The sequence below is a fragment of the Diabrotica virgifera genome, chromosome 4 (genome assembly GCF_917563875.1).
Source record: "Diabrotica virgifera virgifera chromosome 4, PGI_DIABVI_V3a".
Lineage (NCBI taxonomy): Eukaryota > Metazoa > Arthropoda > Insecta > Coleoptera > Chrysomelidae > Diabrotica > Diabrotica virgifera.
Window position 1 is genome coordinate 186,164,167 of NC_065446.1, and position 21,058 is coordinate 186,185,224.

Sequence of the window (21,058 nt, forward strand, 5' to 3'; positions counted from 1 at the left end):
TCAAAAAAACTGTAAATATCAAAATTGTATCTTTTAGTAACACAAACTAAACTGTTTTTCTATAATATTTTTACGATCAATACAAACCGAGATACGGCATGTTAAAAGTTAGCTTTTTTCGTCAAATGCATAATTTGAAATAATCAAAGCCAAATAACGGGAAAACTTTGCATTTTTCCAGGAAAACTTACACGATGTTTTTTCAAGCATACGATAAGATCTTTCAGAAAAAATAATAAAAAGTTTCTAGCATAAAAATTGAGCAATTTATGATCAAAAAATATCGGACCTATTTTTCTCTACCAAAAAAACAGTGAAACCCCCCTACCTACCCTTGTAACTAAAAATTGGTCTTCGCCTTTCTATAATTCCTTTTATATTTATATTATAAATACAACCAAGAAGTTTGACCTATTTAAAAGGCCTAATTTTAGAAAAATTGGAGTTTAAAAAAATTGATCTTTGGCAATCTTGCATTTTTTATCACTTTCTTCAAAATATCTCCGAAAATACTGAAGATACGAAAAAAATAATAGATTACTAAATTGTAGCTTTTTTCATAGCTAAAATTTCCTTATGCATAAATTTTCATTACAATGAACATTTAGCGAGGTATAGCTGTTTAAAACATCTATTTACGAGCAAACATCCCCTTATTCGAGCCCTTTAAACCCACCTTAATTAAAAATTAAGGGATCTTACTGAATTTAATTTACACACTCTTATTACTCTTCAAAAATCCTACAAAACCGTTATTGAAAAACTTTTTATCGCCAAAAATGAAGGAGTTATGTTTATAAAACTAATTTTTTTTTTCGAAGAATTCGAATAGTCCCCATATATTGCATTTTCAATGTACCTATATAATACCACAGAGCCGGTTCGTATACTGGATGACTAAAAAACTATTTGTATGTGTATTTTTATACAGGGTGTAACAAAAATACAGGTCATAAATTAAATCACATATTTTGGGACCAAAAATAGTTCGAATGAACCTAACTTACCTTAGTACAAATATGCACATAAAAAAAGTTATAGCCCTTTGAAGTTACAAAATGAAAATCGATTTGTTCGAATATATCGAAAACTATTAGAGATTTTTTATTGAAAATGGATATGTGGCATTCTTACGGCAGAAGCATCTTAAATAAAAATTATAGTGAAATTTGTGCTCCCCATAAAAATTTTATGGGGGTTTTGTTCCCGTAAACCCCCCCAAACTTTTCTGTACGTTCCAATTAAATTATTATTGTGATACCATTAGTTAAACTCAATATTTTTAAAACTTTTTTGGCTCTTAGTATTTTTTCGATAAGGCAGTTTTTATCGAGTTGCGGCTTCTTTTTTAATATGTTTACATAAAAATTTTATGGGGGTTTTGTTCCTTTAAACCCCCCAAATGTTTGTGTACACTCCAATTAAACTATAACTGCGATACCATTAGTTAAACAAAATGTTTTTAAAACTTTTTTGCCTCTTTGTATTTTTTCGAGAAGGCAACTTTTATCGAGATATGGCTTCTTTTTTAATACAGTTCAAAATATACCTAAAAATGTAAATCATACATAAATTTTCATATTTTTACCAAGTCTCCATAATCGTACTTAACCATACACAAATATGTGGTGGATTTGACAAATATTCAAAATATCTCGATAAAAACTGAATTTTCGAAAAAGTGCTAAGAGCCAAAAAAGTTTTAAAAATATTGTGTTTAAGTAATGGTACAACAATAACAACAATTTAATTGGAACGTACACAAAAGTTTGGGGGGGTTTAAAGGAACTAAACCCCCATAAAATTTTTATAGGGTGTCCAAATTTCACTATAATTTTTTCTTAAGATGCTACTGTCATAAAAAAGGCCATATGTCCATTTTCAATAAAAAATCTTTAATAGTTTTCGATATATTGGAAAAAATCGATTTTCATTTTGTAACTGCAAAGGGTTGTAACTTTTTTTATATGCACATTTGTACTAAGGTAAGTTAGGTTCAATCAAACTATTTTTGGTCCCAGAATATGTGATTAAATTTATGACCTGTATTTTCGTTACACCCTGTATATTTGTAAATTCGTATTTTTGTGTAAATAAATGTTTTTTTAATTCTTTAATTCTACTTTTTTCTGTATAGATCTATTAAATTGTCTACTTATAAAAATTGCAATGTTATTAAGGGTAGTTTTAAGCGTTGAAATATTATGATATTATATCCTAAAGCATAAAACAATCATTACTTAACCAGTCAAAACCAAATTTTACCTATATTAAAGTTTACAATGTTTTTATATAATTTTTGACAATAAGGGTAGTTTACACCCCTAAAAATATTCAACGCCCTTGAGCATGATATAGAATATGAAGTACAGGGTAAGATGATCCTAACCCCAAATTTTTATGTAAATTTATGCAAACCGAAATTATTCTTTTAGGATAAGTAAACTTTTCATATATAGCTCCAACAAGGGTGGTTTTAAGGGTTGATATATTGTGATACTATATCTTAAAGCACAAAACAATCATTATGTAACTAATAAGAAGCAAATGTTGATAATATTAAAGTTTAAAATGTTATTTTATAATTGTTTACAATTAGGGGCGGTTTTCACCCTTAAAAAACCAAAAGCGTACAACGGCTCAATATAGAAAATGAACTAGAGGGTGAAATGAGCCTAATCCCAAATTTTTGTACAAATCGATGCTGGACGAAAAAATTGCGAGGTTTTGCCATTTTTCCCGCTTCATTTCCTCGACTACAGTAGTAATTGCACAAGAGCTTTGAAATAATTGAATTTTTCCCGAGTGACATTTCGACAGTTTTAATTTCACGAGCCGAAGGCGAGTGAAATTATGTCAAAGTGTCACTAGAGCAAAAATTCTATATTAATTTCAGAGGTCGAGTGCAATTTGTTGCGATTATTTCATGAATAAAACTGTTCAAAACCAAAATTTTATTGTAATTTATTTATGTAAGTACCATTAAACACACAGTTTTTATAAATATTTGACGATTGAAAGTCATCACTTTTATAATTTTTAAAACATTAATTGTCATTAATGTCACTGAATGTATTTTTTCGTAGCAACGAAGGGCATCTGACGTAATATACTTAACGACGGGAGATTATCAAAAATTATCGATTTAATTCAGATTTCTGTAGCTTTCTATTGGTCAGAATCTCCTATGAATGAAATAATCAGAAACATTTATTACAATCAAACGGCCAAAATCAAAACAGAAGACCAGTTGACTGATAAAATTGCAATAGAGTACGACAGGGCTGTATTTTATCTCTACTACTATTCAATATTTACTCTGAATGGGTATTTAAGGAAGCTTTAGACGGTTGTGCGAAGGGAGTATTAATAAATAGTGAATGGTTGAATGGTGAACGGTTTTTGCCGATATTCTGAATGATTTACAGATATTAACAAATCGTATAACAGAAGTCAGCAACAGATACGGACTAGCTCTAAACATACGGAAGACCAAATTTATGACAATTAGACCAATACTAAACGCTCAACTTACAATTAACCAACAGAATATCGAAGAGTTGAGCAATATACATACCTTGGTACGAATTTAAATTGCCAATGGGACCAGTCGACAGAAATTAAACAGCGAATAATAAAAGCGAAAGCAGCATACGTTAGAATGAGACCCATTTTCAACAGTTGAGACCTATCATTAAAAATACCGTCTTTGAAATGCTACATATTTACAGTTCTGCTCTACGGAATGGAAGCGTGGACACTAACTGTTCCATCTATGAATCGGCTCGAAGCTTTCGAAATGTGGTGTTATAGGCGCATCTTACGTATATCCTGGGTTGACCGAATTACAAATGTGGAAGTCCTACGTAGAATGGGGAAAGAGTGTGAAATTCTCTTAACCATCAACACGAAAAAATTAGAATATCTAGGACATGTAATGAGAAATCAAGAACGTTACGGCCTTCTTCAACTGATTCTCCAAGGGAAGGTAAATGGTAAAAGAGGATCAGGAAGGAGAAGCATTTCCTGGCTTCAAAATTTTTGAAAGTGGTATAACACGACTATCACTGAACTGTTCCGCGCTGCGGTAAACAAAGTCAAGATAGCCATGATGATCGCCAACATCCGGAACTGATAGGCACTTTAAGAAGAAGAAGGATGTAAGACCAATATGCCAATATACCAATAACGCCATATGGGAAGAATTGCAGGAAATACGCTGAGAGATCGAAATAGGAGTGAAGGCTTCAGAAGAAAATGTAACGTATATCGTTGTCAAAACACTGATGAGAAAATGTGTTGAAAAACAATTGAAGACACGAGTGGATGAAGGTGCTATGTTACAAAATTTAGATTTTGAGAAAATTAAGGTTAAAGTTTTTCATTGTAAACTTTTCTCACATTCACTTTTATTAGGTAAAAACTTTTCTATGTCGTTACTAGTATATGGAATATGTTATTCACGGAAAAAAATATCAACAAAAAAAAATGTGTCTTACCAAAATTTGAAAAAAACAGTACATAACACCTTCATCCACTGTATAATTCTAAAGAAATTAAAACAACTACTGTTTTATGGAAGAATCATGTATTAAAGAAAAACTTATCTAATCAGCTAACAAGATGTTATTGCTTAATATAAGGTAATAACAGTAATATAACGTAATACATTATTTTTTTTCTAAGATTGGTTCATAGAAATATCGATATTCTGGTTTTACAAACTTAAGCTGTTCTTGGAGATTTTTTCTTTTTTCTTCAGAGATAGTTCCATATTTCTCCCGAATTCTTTCGATTTCAATATTCTCTGGCGCTGCTGTTCTATTCTTATTTTGAAGAATATTTACTTTTCTAAAAGGAACTGTTTCGTCATATGATTCTTTATACAAATAGGAACCATACTCTTCCACTCTTATCCATTTAATACCGTCTCTAAATCTGACTGTTTCATTTAGTTCGTCCTTTTTTCTGTTAGTAAGATGAAGTTTTTGCGGTAGATCAGCAATCCTTCTAAAGTGTTGAGCCATGTCGATGACTTGATTTTTTCGGCTAGCCTTTGAAATTATTTCCCGGTACATATCTGGTACATATACCGTGTCGTGTTTTCGTAAAACCTTCTCGATTCTTCCGAAGTCTCTGTCACAATCTAAGTAAGTATGGCCAACCTCAGGAAACTTGTGGTCAATACAACGGAAGTATCCCTTCAAAATAAGATACTGATAAAGGCAAATCATGTGGAAGTTCTTGTTCTGGCCCGCACATGAATCGGACCAGATGATCAGATAATCCTTTTTGGTGATGCTTTCGTCGACTTCAATATATCTGAGTAGAGAACTGCATATTTCTGCACTTCCTCTGTTTGCAAGATCTTCGGTCCAGGTACAAAAACATGCTTTGTCTAGGCCTTTTGTAGTAATATGCACCCCAAAATTATAAAACCACATTTGCCTAAGGTAAAATGCTTTGGACGTTGTTATTTTTGGCAGTGGCATTGTTTGTTGCATATCGATTGTAATATAGACCAAGTTGTCTGAATCTTTTGCTTTTTCCTTGTCAACTTTGAGCGCTTTAGTTGATGCTGTGTAGTTTTCTTTATGTCCATCGTTAGATTCACCTCCATCACAGATACTACACGTATCACTTTTCGGATACCCAAATGATAAATTAAACTCTCGCGAAAAAATGTTGGAATATGAACATTTTTTAATTCTAAATTTTCCAGGAAGTTGTGCCAGATTACATTCCTCAAGATAGAACTCATACATTTTGCTCACATTTAGTAGGGGAGAAAGATATTTTTTATGAGGATTTCTATTTCTGGAATAGTGCGACTCTTCGACAGGAAATTTATTTATGTGCTCTATCACAAAATCCCTAACATCTTGGCCTATTTTGTGTGGCCTATTGGAGTGCTTACCTCTGCGATCTGGAGGAGGTGCTGCTACACTACTATTTATCATAATCATCCAGCCTCAAAAGTCCACTGCTGAACATAGGCCTCCTCCCTTCGTTTCCAACCCCATCTATCCTGCGCCGCCCTCATCCAGTTTTTATTTACCTTTCTTAAGTCGTCAGTCCATCTTGTAGGCGGTCGACCGACGCTTCTCTTGTCTTCTCTTGGCCTCCATTCCAATAACCTCTTCGTCCATCGCCCATCTGTCATTCTGGCTACGTGTCCTGCCCATCTCCACTTCAACCTGGCTATCCTCTCGATGACGTCAGTCACCTTTGTTCTTCTCCTGATTTCTTCGTTTCTGATTTTGTCTCGCAGAGTTATTCCTAACATTGACCGCTCCATTCTTCTCTGCGTGACTCTTAGTTTGGTAGCCGAGGCTTTAGTTAAGGTAAGTGTTTCTGATCCGTACGTCAAGACTGGGAGGACGCACTGATCGAATACCTTTCTCTTTAGACATGTGGGTAACTCACTTTTAAAAGTTTCTCTCAGTTTTCCAAATATACTCTACTATTTATACGATTCTTTATAACATCAAGTTTTTTTCTGCCTATTTGGTATAGAGCGCATAACGCTTCTTTGCACACCTTTACGGTAAATCCATTTTTTGTAACGTTATACGTATATGACGCAGTTTTATGTTTAACAGCATCTTTTCTTTCCCTCAACACTGGTTTTTTAATGATTGATTTAAATAGTAAAGCATTTTTTGCATTAATATCAAGTCTATAAAATTCATCCAAAAATGCCTTCCTCATCTGCTGAAAATTTAGTGCTACAAGAAAATCTACAGCCTTGTCTACAAAGAATACCTTTTTCTGGCTCCTTTCTTGGAACGGGAATGTTTTTGTAAGACAAATATTCTTCACCTTTTGCTCTATCTAAAGCTGCTTTGTGTTTCTTCCACGTATTTGGATCTCTTTTCGTTTTTTGGAAACTTTTGCTGTCGTTGAAAAAATCTTTTGCTTTCTTTGTTTTTCATTTTCTTGGTCAACCTCGTTAGACCCGTTAAAAGGATTAATTATAGGCTTTTGAATAATCCCGCTTCCTTCTTTGTCTCCAGAAATGAATGTACCTCCAACAAGGTTTTTTACATGACTGTGGTCCGCTCTTTCTTCGTCCTCCGTGACACTAGTTCCTGAAGAACTGCTTTCTTCATTACTCGGAAAGTATTCAGCATCACCACTGCTGTCTGACAAGAATGGTTGGGTCCCCTCCAAATCTGAAAATAAAAACAGCTATTTACTTCTTACAGCTCCTTCTTTGTCTCCAGAAATGAATGTACCTCCAACAAGGTTTTTTACATGACTGTGGTCCGCTCTTTCTTCGTCCTCCGTGACACTAGTTCCTGAAGAACTGCTTCCTTCATTACTCGGAAAGTATTCAGCATCACCACTGCTGTCTGACAAGAATGGTTGGGTCCCCTCCAAATCTGAAAATAAAAACAGCTATTTACTTATACTTATATTTTAATTCTTCCTAATTATTATTGTTTAAAAATTACTTTTGAAAAGATAGGGGAATCCCCGGAGCAATCAAGTGTAAATATTTATAACAGATGATAGTTGGGTTATGTATTTCAACCAGCTCATTTACACTTTTATATAAATATTATGATCTAAATACCTATTGCCCAAAATATAATAAAACTTAATTATTTCATAACAACAGGATTGCACTTACCTGTTACATTTGAAATTTCAATGTTGAGGTTAGAACTTGCTGTGAATTCATTTTCATCATTTGGCAAATTTTGTTCACAGTTTATTTGTTCCTGCACTAGTTTTAACATTTGTTTACCTCTGGAACTCATTATAAATGTTAACTAGCATTAATATTATGATATTACTGCAAAAAACTGTAACAATGACACAGAACACGTGCGCGCAATACCAACTCACCAAGTAAAACAAAATAGCCAGTGAGTGGATGAAGGGGTTATGTGTGTCACTTAACACCATCATTCATATGACGAAGGTATACAAAATATTACATGAATGTGGATGAAGGTATTTTGTGCCTATAACACCTTCTTCCATTATTCACTGGAAAATAATGTAACATAACTCCTTCATCCTTTAAAAAACCTAGACTTCTGTTACGAATCTTAGAATTCTAATGTGGCCACGTGATAAACAGGTACATAACACCTTCATCCATACAAAAAAACCGTTTTTAGAAAAATGTTACATAGCACCTTCATCCACTCGTGTCTTCAATTCAATCAATCTTTTTAACAAGATTTCTGGTGTGGAAATCGAAACGTCAAGTATTTTTTAGGTAAAAATATAATTTTTATTACAACCAAACTGTGTCTAATCCCATATAAACATAACATGTAACATAGACATGCCACAAGATATCAGTTCATCTAAGTTTCTGGAATCTAGCGAAATATGAGACAAGTATTTCTTACACAGTAATGTAAAGTTCGTGATCATAGATTCTCTATTCCATTGTTTCGTCATTTCCTTAAAACTTAATAAATACTGCCAAATATCGAGGTGGACAGTTTTCTTTGGCCCACTCTGTATTATTATTATGTAAAGAAAAGCACAAACCATATTTACACTGTCTGTGAAATGTTTTTTAATTTTTCTTTATGTATTCACTTCACGTGGTTAACTTACTAACGTAAGTTCATCTGCCTAATCAGTTTTTCAAACAAGTTACAACACCTGAAACGTCTTCTTCCAAATTTAAATCTGTTAAGTCTCCCAGTTCTCTGTTAAATATAGATATATAGATTTAAATAAATGATTCCAGCACATTAAGCCGTTAAAGCACACAAATTAATCATTATTGTTCATACTTAAATTACCATAGTAGAAACCTCAATTTGTTTAATTGTATAACAAATGAGAATATTATACATTGCATGCATAATTATTTATGTACCTAATTTAATAACAAATCTGGCTTTCAATTTAGATTACACAGCAAACCCTGCCCATAATCCACAAACAAGGGCGTCAGGTAAATATATACTTATCGGATAGTATCTGCGCTAAATAATCTATCTTTGGATTAACATAAACGTATAAATACGGCTGAGAGGTAGTAAATAACCCAGAAATCCTTATCGTTACCGGATAGAGGCAGACTAGAAAAAATTAAACGCCTCGAACATCACGCTATAGTTAAGTCACGATATTCGACATTCTACACTGTGGTAACTTTGCTATTTGTTTTTGAGGTAATTTCAAAAGTAAACATTTCAATTATGGCAATATTTTTTTTATATCTGAATGCATTGCTGGAATCCTGGACATCAAGAAGGTAATGACTTATACCCAGGGTGAAGCATTGGAATTTTACTACCACATCACATCATGCAAAACCACAAATTCTGAAAATAATGATTAAACGATTGAGATAACAGTTTTGACATTATGTATTGAATAAATGTTAAATAAATTAAGAAATAAAAATGTATACCATTTTTATTCAGTTGCAATGCGAAGGCAAAACAATCCTACTTTTCAATTAGAATACGGAGCGCAGTCCAGTCCTCTGAATCGCGATTTTCGGCTCTTATTGGAGCCTCATCGCAGAGAACGTAGACACTGTTATCCATATCCTAAATGACCAGCACCGAGAGTCCTTCCCACCCATTGCAACCGAAGTGAAGGTATTAGGTGACTAGCGTCATCTGGCAATTGAAAAATGAAGTAGTTTTCAATCCTAATAGCAAAATTTTATTGGTAAACATTCCTGGTGATAACTCCAAGGCTTCTACAATTTGCAAGCACATGGATGCTGCAGTGAAGACAAAGGGAAGGAATTCTACACTATGCAATTCACATCCCCCGTCTGCAGCTTGGGATGTGAATTGCATAGTGTAGAATTCCTTCCCTTTGTCTTCACTGCAGCATCCATGTGCTTGCAAATTGTAGAAGCCTTGGAGGTGTCACCAGGAAAGTGTACCAATAAGTTTTCAATTTAAAAATCTCTTAATAATGTTTTAATATTTTCAATATTATTAATTTTGCTATTAGGATTCAAAACTACTTCATCTTTCAATTGCCAGATGACGCTAGTCACCTAATACCTTCACTTCGGTTGCAATGGGTGGGAAGGACTCTCGGTGCTGGTCATTTAGGATATGGAGAACAGTGCCTACGTTCTCTCCGATGAGGCTCCAATAAGTGCCGAAAATCGCGATTCAGAGGACTGGACTGCGCTCCGTATTCTAATTGAAAAGTAGGATTGTTTTGCCTTCGCATTGCAACTGAATAAAAATGGCATACATTTTTATTTTATAGTCGTATTACTCCGTAGAGTAACCAGGTGCATTTTCCGTTGGAACTTTACCAAGCTGCAGACGGGGGATCTGAATTGCATAGCGTAGAATTCCTTTACTTTGTCTTCACTGCAGCATCCATGTGCTTGCAAATTGTAGAAGCCTTGGAGGTGTCAGCAGGAAAGTGTACCAATAAGTTTTCAATTTAAAAATCTTTTAGTAATATTTTTAATATTTTCAATATTATTAATTTTGCTACTAGGATTGAAAACTACTTCATCTTTTAAATCAAGAAATGTTTACCTATTTCTTTTCGTATATAGGTTTGAGTTCAAAAACCATACAAATCCATCCCCCATTTTGATCTGTCATTGGTAGTCCATTTTATTTTCTGAGAAACTACCATTAAAATACATTGCAAAGTAAGATACCTAAAACTTTTTTATGCATGCCGATAGTCTCTGTTGAGTAGTTTCAGTGTTAAAAGGTTTTTATTGATTTTCTCAGAATGCAGATTTTGGACTTGTACGGATTTCCACTCACCGATTCTAATGCAGCCTTTATACAGTGAGTTGACCTTGTTACGATTTTCATATCAAATTAGTTCTTCTTCTTCTGCAGGTGCCATCTCCGCTACGGAGGTTGGCAATCATCATAGCTATTGTAATTTTTGGGGCAGTAGCTCTAAATAGTGGTTTTGAGCTGCATCCAAACCATTCTCTCAGGTTCTTCAGCCATGAAATTCGTCTTCTGCCGATGCTTCTTCTGCCATCTACCTTTCCCTACATTATGAGTCGCAAGATGCCATACTTCTCGCCCCGCATTACATGTCCGAGGTACTGTAGTTTTCTTTCTTTAATTGTAAGTTCAACTTCCTTCTCTTTACCTATTCTTCTCAGTACTTCATTGTTCGTAACTCTATCTACCCAGGAAACCCTCATAATTCTTCTATACGTCCACATTTCAAAGGCGTTAAGTCGTCTCATTGTCTCTACATTTAACGTCCATGATTCCAGTCCATAGTATAGTACACTATATACGTAACATTTTGTTAGGCGTACTTTAAGAGCTAATGTTAAATCTTTGCTACATAGGACGTTTTTCATTTTTATAAAATTAGAACGTGCTTTCTCGATTCTGACTTTGATTTCTGCAGTGTAGTCATTATTTTCGGTTATAAGTGTCCCTAGGTAAGTGTACTTTTTTACTCTTTCGATCTGTTGGCCCTCTACTATCAATATTTCGTTAGTATTATGGTTGTTTTTACTAATTTTCATAAACTTTGTCTTTTTGATATTGAGAGAGACTCCGTACTCCCTACTACACCTTACTATTTTACTCATGAGTATTTGCAGGTCTTGTAAATTATCGGCTATTATTACTGTATCGTCTGCATATCTGATATTGTTAACTAAGACTCCATTTTCTCTTATGCCGACTGTTTCATCTTCCAGAGTTTCTCGCATTACCTCTTCAGAATAAGCGTTAAATAATAGAGGCGATAGTATGCAGCCTTGCCTGACTCCTCTCTTTATTTCCATTTCTTCAGATGTTTCTGTTTCAATTCTTACTATTGCTCGCTGATTGTAATAGAGATGTGTTATTAGTCTTAAATCTCTTTCATCTAGGTTTTTAGTTTTTAGAATTTCCATGAGTCGGTCATGTTTTACTTTATCAAACGCTTTATTGTAGTCTATAAAACAGACGTAAAGAGAACGGTTAACATCCAAACATCTCTGTGTCAGCACGTTGAAGGAGAATAATGCCTCTCTGGTGCCCATTCCATTGCGGAACCCATATTGAGTGTCACTAATATCCAGCTCCAGTTTAGAGTGTATTCTGGCGTGGATAATTTTCAGCAGAATTTTCAAGGTATGTGACTTATGGTTCGGTAGTCACTGCATTCTTTGGCATTCACTTTTTTTGGCAAACACACAAATGCTGATGTCAACATTTCTCTAGGGATGATTCCCGTAGTATAGATTGCGTTGAACAGTTCTACTATTATATCCAGGTTTTTCTCGTTGACCAACTTTATCAGCTCGCTAGGTAATTCATCTGGACCAGCAGATTTATTGGTTTTCATAGAGTTTATTGCCTGACTAACCTCTGATTTGGTTATCTCTGAGCCTACATCTCCGGTTTGGCTATCTACGGATGTACTAGCTTCTCTCTGGCCATGAAATATTTCCTCGATGTACTCTTTCCATCGTCGTAGTTTTCGTTCTGTCTCCATTATAATATTTCCTTTTTTGTCGAGCAATATATTTGAGGTTCTTCTATTTCCTATTCCAGCTAGTTCTTTGACTTTTTTATGTAGGTTGAAGTTGTCATATCTGTTTTGAAGTTCTTTTATTTCTTTACATTTTTCAGAGAAGTAGGTTTCTTTAGCCTCCCTAATTTTTCTTCTTATTTGGTTTTGAAGCTGTTTATAGCGAGTCTTATTAATTGTTTTGTTTTTTCTTCTTTCATTCATCAACTCTAGAATTTCCTCCGTCATCCATTCTTCTTTCTTACATTTGGTTGTTGTAAGTACTTTCTTACTTGGCTCTAATATAGAGCTTTTGAAGAATTGCCACTGCTGTTCTACGTTGCAATTATTTCTTGGGTTTCTATCTAGATTTGTGTTGATTTCACGTTTCAAATTTTCTTTTGTTTCTTCTGACTTAAGTTTCTGTATGTTAAGTTTATTGTTGTTGCGGCTTTTTTGCGTCTTTTTTAGTTGAAGTTGAAATCTAGCAATAAGAAGACTGTGATCAGAAGATACGTCCGCTCCTGGATATGACTTTACTGCCTGAATTGAGTTTCGATATCTGTGCTTTATTAGGATGTAGTCAATTTGATTTCTGACGATTTTGTTGTCTTTGTCAGCTGGCGATTTCCATGTATAAAGGCGTCGCTTAGGTAATTTAAAGAATGTATTTGCGACTACAACATTATGTTCCTGGCAAAATTCTATTAGGCGATCCCCTCTGCCATTTCGTTCGCCAAGTCCATATGGCCCTACATTAGGGTAGCATTTTCCTTCGTCAATGTTTGCATTGAAATCACCCATGATGACTGTTATGTCTCTAGATGCTGTGAGCTGTAATGTTTTTTGAAGTTCGCTATAAAAGTTCCCTATTTCTTCTTCATTTTTGTCAGCAGTTGGCGCATAAATCTCCGGAACTAAGCCTGTTACTGATCTCGTTACTTTTTCACTGAGGATCATAGCAACTCCATATCTGTGTTGGGTGTCGCTGCTTCCAGAGTAATAGATTCGCCCATTGTCTGTATTGAGTTCGCCAGAACTGACCCATCTTGTATCGCTTATTCCTAATATATCGATATCTAGTCGCATCATCTCTTGCTGTATATTCCTTAGTTTTCCAGGTTCATACATACTTCTTACATTCCATGTCGCGATTTTGTAGGTGTATTTGTATATATTTAGGGAACAGGGATTTCGCTGACTAACGGCCTGGGAAGCCCTGTCGTTGCTGTTGTTTCTTCCCCTGCCGAATCTTGTCATCCGAGAACCATGATTAGTAGGTTGTTGATTGTCATTTCTGTAAGCCATGACGATTTCTAGGGATACTCCATGAGTCTTTAATGCAGTGGTTTCCCGTTGCCTTCTGCATTCTTATACCGTTGACCATTCTGTAGGGTTCATCCGCCTTCGAGACCGATTTCTCAGTCTCAGGACAAAAGAGTGCCCTGCCACTTACAAACTCATCCGCCCGAAGCCGTTGGTCAGTAAGTGGGGGATTGCTTATACCAGCAATCATTCGGTGAAGAGCAGGTAGGTTGTAGAAAGAAATATAGTGACCCGTCTGCCCTCGGAAACCTAATGGCCATTCGGGGTCGGAAGAAGAAGAGGTAGCCAAGAGAGGCCGATAGGAAAGATTAAAGACATTTCACTCAAGACTAGTTGAAAAAGAGTAAAATGTGAAGGCCCTTATGATCCGCCAGGTGCGTTTCATAAGCGTATGAGTATTAATACACTTTTTGTTCCCGCTCATACTTCGGGGTATTGACTACAGGCTGTATGGCTCGTCCAGCATGCCATAGCACGGAAGGTAGGGTGCATGCCATTTTACAATGTAAACACCCCAACTCCATGGCCTGACTCAAATTAGTTATAACTTTGTAAATACTATGTATAACATAACAAACCTTTATATTTTTGTAATGAAGAAGTTTAGAAATTTTTGAATATAAAATAAAATACAGGGTGTTCCATTTAATAAAACATAAGTTTGGTGTGTCACTATGTTATCAAACACCATGTAACTGTCTAATTAATTTTTAAATGTGAAACTCAAAGTCGGCTACAATTTTTGTTATTAACTTTTATTGGTTTATATTACTATAACGGATCTACAGAGCTTTACCCCCCTAATCAATCACCCTGTGTGAATGTTGCTGCGAAATGATTATTTGTAATTAATATAAAAAAACGTAAATTGTCTTTCAAACAAACTCGTATAGGTAATATTGAAAAACCTTATATTTTAAGAAATAAAACTTCGAGGAAAATAAAAAAATGGAAAAATATACAGGTAGTTATATTAAAAAAACCTAAGTTTTTGTCACCCTATCAATAAGGGTTGCAATATTTTTAAATCATGGCCCTATCCATTTCCCAACACTTTAGAATATATACGAACTGTAATTATAATATTAGATGGTAATTAACTGATAAAGTTAAATTACCAATAATAACAATTACTGGTTTTTCATGTATTACTAATCAAATTAATGGAGTCACTTACTGGTATTAAAAGTATTTATCTCTTAGCTCTTTACAAATAAACTGTTAACTGTTACTACATTTATTTTCAACTTAATTTCTAAAAGGACCTACGCTTTACTTTCGATCGAAAATGTATAGTGATCTATTTTGTAACTTTAGATATTTTCGTTGTACTCCATTGTTTAAGTTATAGTCGAAAAAATCATTATGAAATTGACTGGCAAGTTGGTTGTGAAAAGCAGTAAAACACAAAACACACACACACACACACACACACACACACACACACACACACACACACACACACACACACACACACACACACACACACACACACACACACACACACACACACACACACACACACACACACACACACACACACACACACACACACACACACACACACACACACACACACACACACACACACACACACACACACACACACACACACACACACACACACACACACACACACACACACACACACACACACACACACACACACACACACACACACACACACACACACACACACACACACACACACACACACACACACACACACACACACACACACACACACACACACACACACACACACACACACACACACACACACACACACACACACACACACACACACACACACACACACACACACACACACACACACACACACACACACACACACACACACACACACACACACACACACACACACACACACACACACACACACACACACACACACACACACACACACACACACACACACACACACACACACACACACACACACACACACACACACACACACACACACACACACACACACACACACACACACACACACACACACACACACACACACACACACACACACACACACACACACACACACACACACACACACACACACACACACACACACACACACACACACACACACACACACACACACACACACACACACACACACACACACACACACACACACACACACACACACACACACACACACACACACACACACACACACACACACACACACACACACACACACACACACACACACACACACACACACACACACACACACACACACACACACACACACACACACACACACACACACACACACACACACACACACACACACACACACACACACACACACACACACACACACACACACACACACACACACACACACACACACACACACACACACACACACACACACACACACACACACACACACACACACACACACACACACACACACACACACACACACACACACACACACACACACACACACACACACACACACACACACACACACACACACACACACACACACACACACACACACACACACACACACACACACACACACACACACACACACACACACACACACACACACACACACACACACACACACACACACACACACACACACACACACACACACACACACACACACACACACACACACACACACACACACACACACACACACACACACACACACACACACACACACACACACACACACACACACACACACACACACACACACACACACACACACACACACACACACACACACACACACACACACACACACACACACACACACACACACACACACACACACACACACACACACACACACACACACACACACACACACACACACACACACACACACACACACACACACACACACACACACACACACACACACACACACACACACACACACACACACACACACACACACACACACACACACACACACACACACACACACACACACACACACACACACACACACACACACACACACACACACACACACACACACACACACACACACACACACACACACACACACACACACACACACACACACACACACACACACACACACACACACACACACACACACACACACACACACACACACACACACACACACACACACACACACACACACACACACACACACACACACACACACACACACACACACACACACACACACACACACACACACACACACACACACACACACACACACACACACACACACACACACACACACACACACACACACACACACACACACACACACACACACACACACACACACACACACACACACACACACACACACACACACACACACACACACACACACACACACACACACACACACACACACACACACACACACACACACACGTACTACATTGTCGGTTCAAGTGCATTGAATTCATTTTTACATGCTTCTGGTTTAGTTTCTTCTACAACTAATATGGTTCTTTTCTATAAATTTGAAAGATCTACAAATTTGAAAGATCATTTGCCGTTTTTTTGTCCATATTCATAGGAGCAAATTTAGCTTTATCCATTTTAATTCATTGTCATGATAAATGCAGGTTTGAACAAATCCATTATCAGTGTTAATGAAAAAATACAGAAATAAAGAAACAAACGCTTATTATGGTATTCATTGATCTTGGAAAACATACGATAGAGTTCCTCGAGAGATTCTGCGGTGAGCACTCAATAAGAAAGGGGTCCCTGTTGAATATGTAAAGATTGTGAGGTGTATGTATGAGAGAGCAGCAACTAGGTTAAGACAGTGGTGTGTGAGATACTGAAACATTTCATGTGAAAGTAGGATTGCACCAAGGCTCGGTGATTAGTAATTATTTATTCTCATTAGTTTTGGATCAGATAGTAGCGAAGCTACATGGTAACATTCCTTGGTGATTAATGTATGCTCATGATATAGTATTAGTAGGAAATGGTGAAAGCAACTTAGAACATCTGAAACTGCGGAGAGAAGCTCTTGAGAAATAAATTTTAAAACTATGTAAGACAAAAACACAGTATTTGGAATGTTCATTTAAAGATCGAAATACTACAAATAACCTTACCTTTGGAAGGTGAAACAACGATTGTGAAAAACAACAGGTTTAAGTAACTAGGATCGGTACCACAGAGTAATGGAGAAATAGATGGAAATACATGCAGTAGAATTGGGGTTGGATGGATGGATGGAAGTAGAAGGAAGCGAGTGGTTCTGGTGTGACAGAATGAATCTAAAGGAAAAATCCTATAAAGAGCAATAAGGTTATGATATATGAAACTGAATATTGGGCAGTTAAAAATAAAGAGAAACAACGAATGTGTGTGGCAGAATGAGTATATTAGCCCGGCACCTGCCGCGTGGGGTGCTACCCGCACCCTATAACACATTTTCATCAAATATTTGGTATTTCAAGTTTGTTAACCGTGCTGTGCGTCATAGTACGTTTGCGTTTGAAGTGGTAATTTAGTGTCATTCTGAACATGTAGCTCTAAAGCCGAAATGGGGTGTTATCATCTGGCAGTTTAAGTTTCAAATTTTTTTTTGTGTTTTTGCTAAACATGTCAGATTTACATTTTTTTATTGTAATACCATTTTTTGTAATATTTATTGTATGAATTCAATAATCTACTGTACATATGCTTTATAGATTATCGTAAGGCGTTCGACAGGGTCAAGTGGAGACACTTATGGCAAATACTAAAAGAAGTGGGCGTACCCCAACACCTTATTTCGCTTATAACTGAACTATACGAACACACTACTGGATCAGTTAAAGTGCTTGACACACTTTCAAATGAATTTCATCCAGAACGGGGTGTCAGGCAGGGATGTATACTATCGCCACAATTATTCAATATATATGGAGAGCATATTATGAGAAGAGCACTTGAAGGATGGGAAAAAGGCATGTCAATAAATGGTCATAAAATAAACAACCTACGTTTCGCAGATGACACAGCCCTTCTTGCAAATAGTGAAGCAGAGCTGATTGATCTTATACGACTGGTTGAAAACGAAAGTCAAATATTTGGTCTGCAATTAAACATATCAAAGACAAAGATCATGATAGTGGATAGACTACATAACAATCATCCACATATAACCACAATTGATCGGTTTGAGGTTGTGAACTCATACTTATATCTGGGATCATTAATCACAAACATAGGGTCACTACAGGAGGAAATAAAACGTAGATGTGATCTAGCAAAAGTCGCCGCAGCAAAAATGACCACAATATGGAAGGACTGTCAAATTTCAAGAGCGTTAAAGATGAGGTTGATCAACTGCTTAATATTCCCAATACTGACTTACGGATGTGAATGTTGGACCCTGAGAAATTCGGGAAGAAGAAAGATAGACGCCACTGAAATGTTGTGTTGGAGACGAATGCTACGAATTCCTTGGACCAACCATAGAACAAATAATTCGATTTTAAGAGAGCTATAAGTTAGCCAACGGCTCTCCAGTAAAGTCCATCTCCAACAATTAATATACTTTGGACATGTTATGAGAGCCAACACAGAAAACATGGAAAGATTCATTATGCAAGGAAAGGTGGAAGGCCGAAGATCACGAGGAAGATCCCCAACAAGATGGATCGGTCAGATTACAGGAATATGCAAAAGACCTATGCATGAGTTAAAAGAAATGACCAGAGACAGAGATCTTTGGAGACGGACAATACACGACATCACGTCGACCACTACACTCCTTCCGGGGGGTCAGGATTGAAGAGAGAGATTGTAATACCTGATTTAAATTATTAATATAGTCTCTATACTCAATAAATCTTAATTTTTTTAGATATTTTACTTCACTTCATTTATTATGGGTTGGTACTTGCTAATTTGCTTACAACACCTTTTTAATTTTATTTTTTAACATTTAGGATATATTAGTAGCTAATAAGTTAATAAAACATGTTTTTTATATTCTTGTGTAACTCAACACATTATTTTGTTTATAAACAAGTAGATCACAGAAAATTTTTAAGGTGTGCTGTGAGCACCCCACGTGGCAGTTGACGTCTTGCAGAGTCATGTGACAGGTGCCGGGTTAAGGAAACTCAAGGGGTGACACCAATTCATGCCAAAACGAAGGAGCATAGGTTAAGATGGTTTGGTCATGTTCAACGTCGGGACGTTAACCACCTAATACGCTGAAATGCGGGTTCCTGGAAGAAATAGGAGAGGACAACCTATGCCACTTGTATTTTATTGATAACTTTTCTAGTAAGGGTCATCGTCTCTGCACCATACATTAGAAGGGAGAGCACGTATTGATCAAAGACCTTCCTTTTCAATCACGTATGAATATCTGATCTAAAGACTTCTAAGTTTTCCGTAAGCTACCCGTTAGTCCTATTCTCCTGTTTAACTGAAATTTGTCCACTGTCGGACATAGACCTCCTCAAGATGTCTCCATCCTTTTGTGTCCTGCGCAGCTGCTATCCAGGTTGTCACTATCCTTTTAATGTCGTCGGTCCACCTGTTAGGTGGTCTTCCACGAATTCGCTTGTCTGCTCTTGGCCGCCACTCTAAAATCTTCTTTGTACATCTGTTGTATCTCTGGCTTGCGAGTATTTATAGGTATACACTTATTCAATTTGAGTGCCATTAGTTGAGATGTTTTTGGCTATTAGTACAATTTTGGTCGTGTATTTTGAAAAATTCGATTTTAAGGCCAACTCGTGTACAAGAGCTCTGATGGTCTTGGAGAAGTTGGAGGAGAACTATGTCGTCCGCAGATTTCAAATTGTTCAGAAACTTTCCATTTATGTTCTCTCGAAGATTTTCCCCATTCTTGTTTCTCACAGCACTCTGTAACAAAGCGGCGAATAATTTATTAGAGATAATGTCTCTTTTTTTTCAATACCCCTCGCCAAGAGGAATGTATTTATATCGCCATAGTACATTCTCGATGCAGCTGTTGCGCTATTATATTCTGAAGAAGAGTTGTGTACAATACTGCCCTCGGTAAGAGCTTGTAACATGGAGCTATGTATGCTGAACTGAAGACCAAAAATACCTATACTTTTTATGAAAAAGAAAAAACTCTTCTAATTCAAAAGCAATCTTCCTGTTGATTTTTTTTGTGTCGTTTGTTCTATTCTAAAATATGATGTAAAAGTCTTTTTTTAACATAAGTAAGTGTCCATAATAATTAAATAATGCCTCTTGTCTCGTGTATAAAGGTAATAAAACTGTGAAATATATACAGTTAAAATAA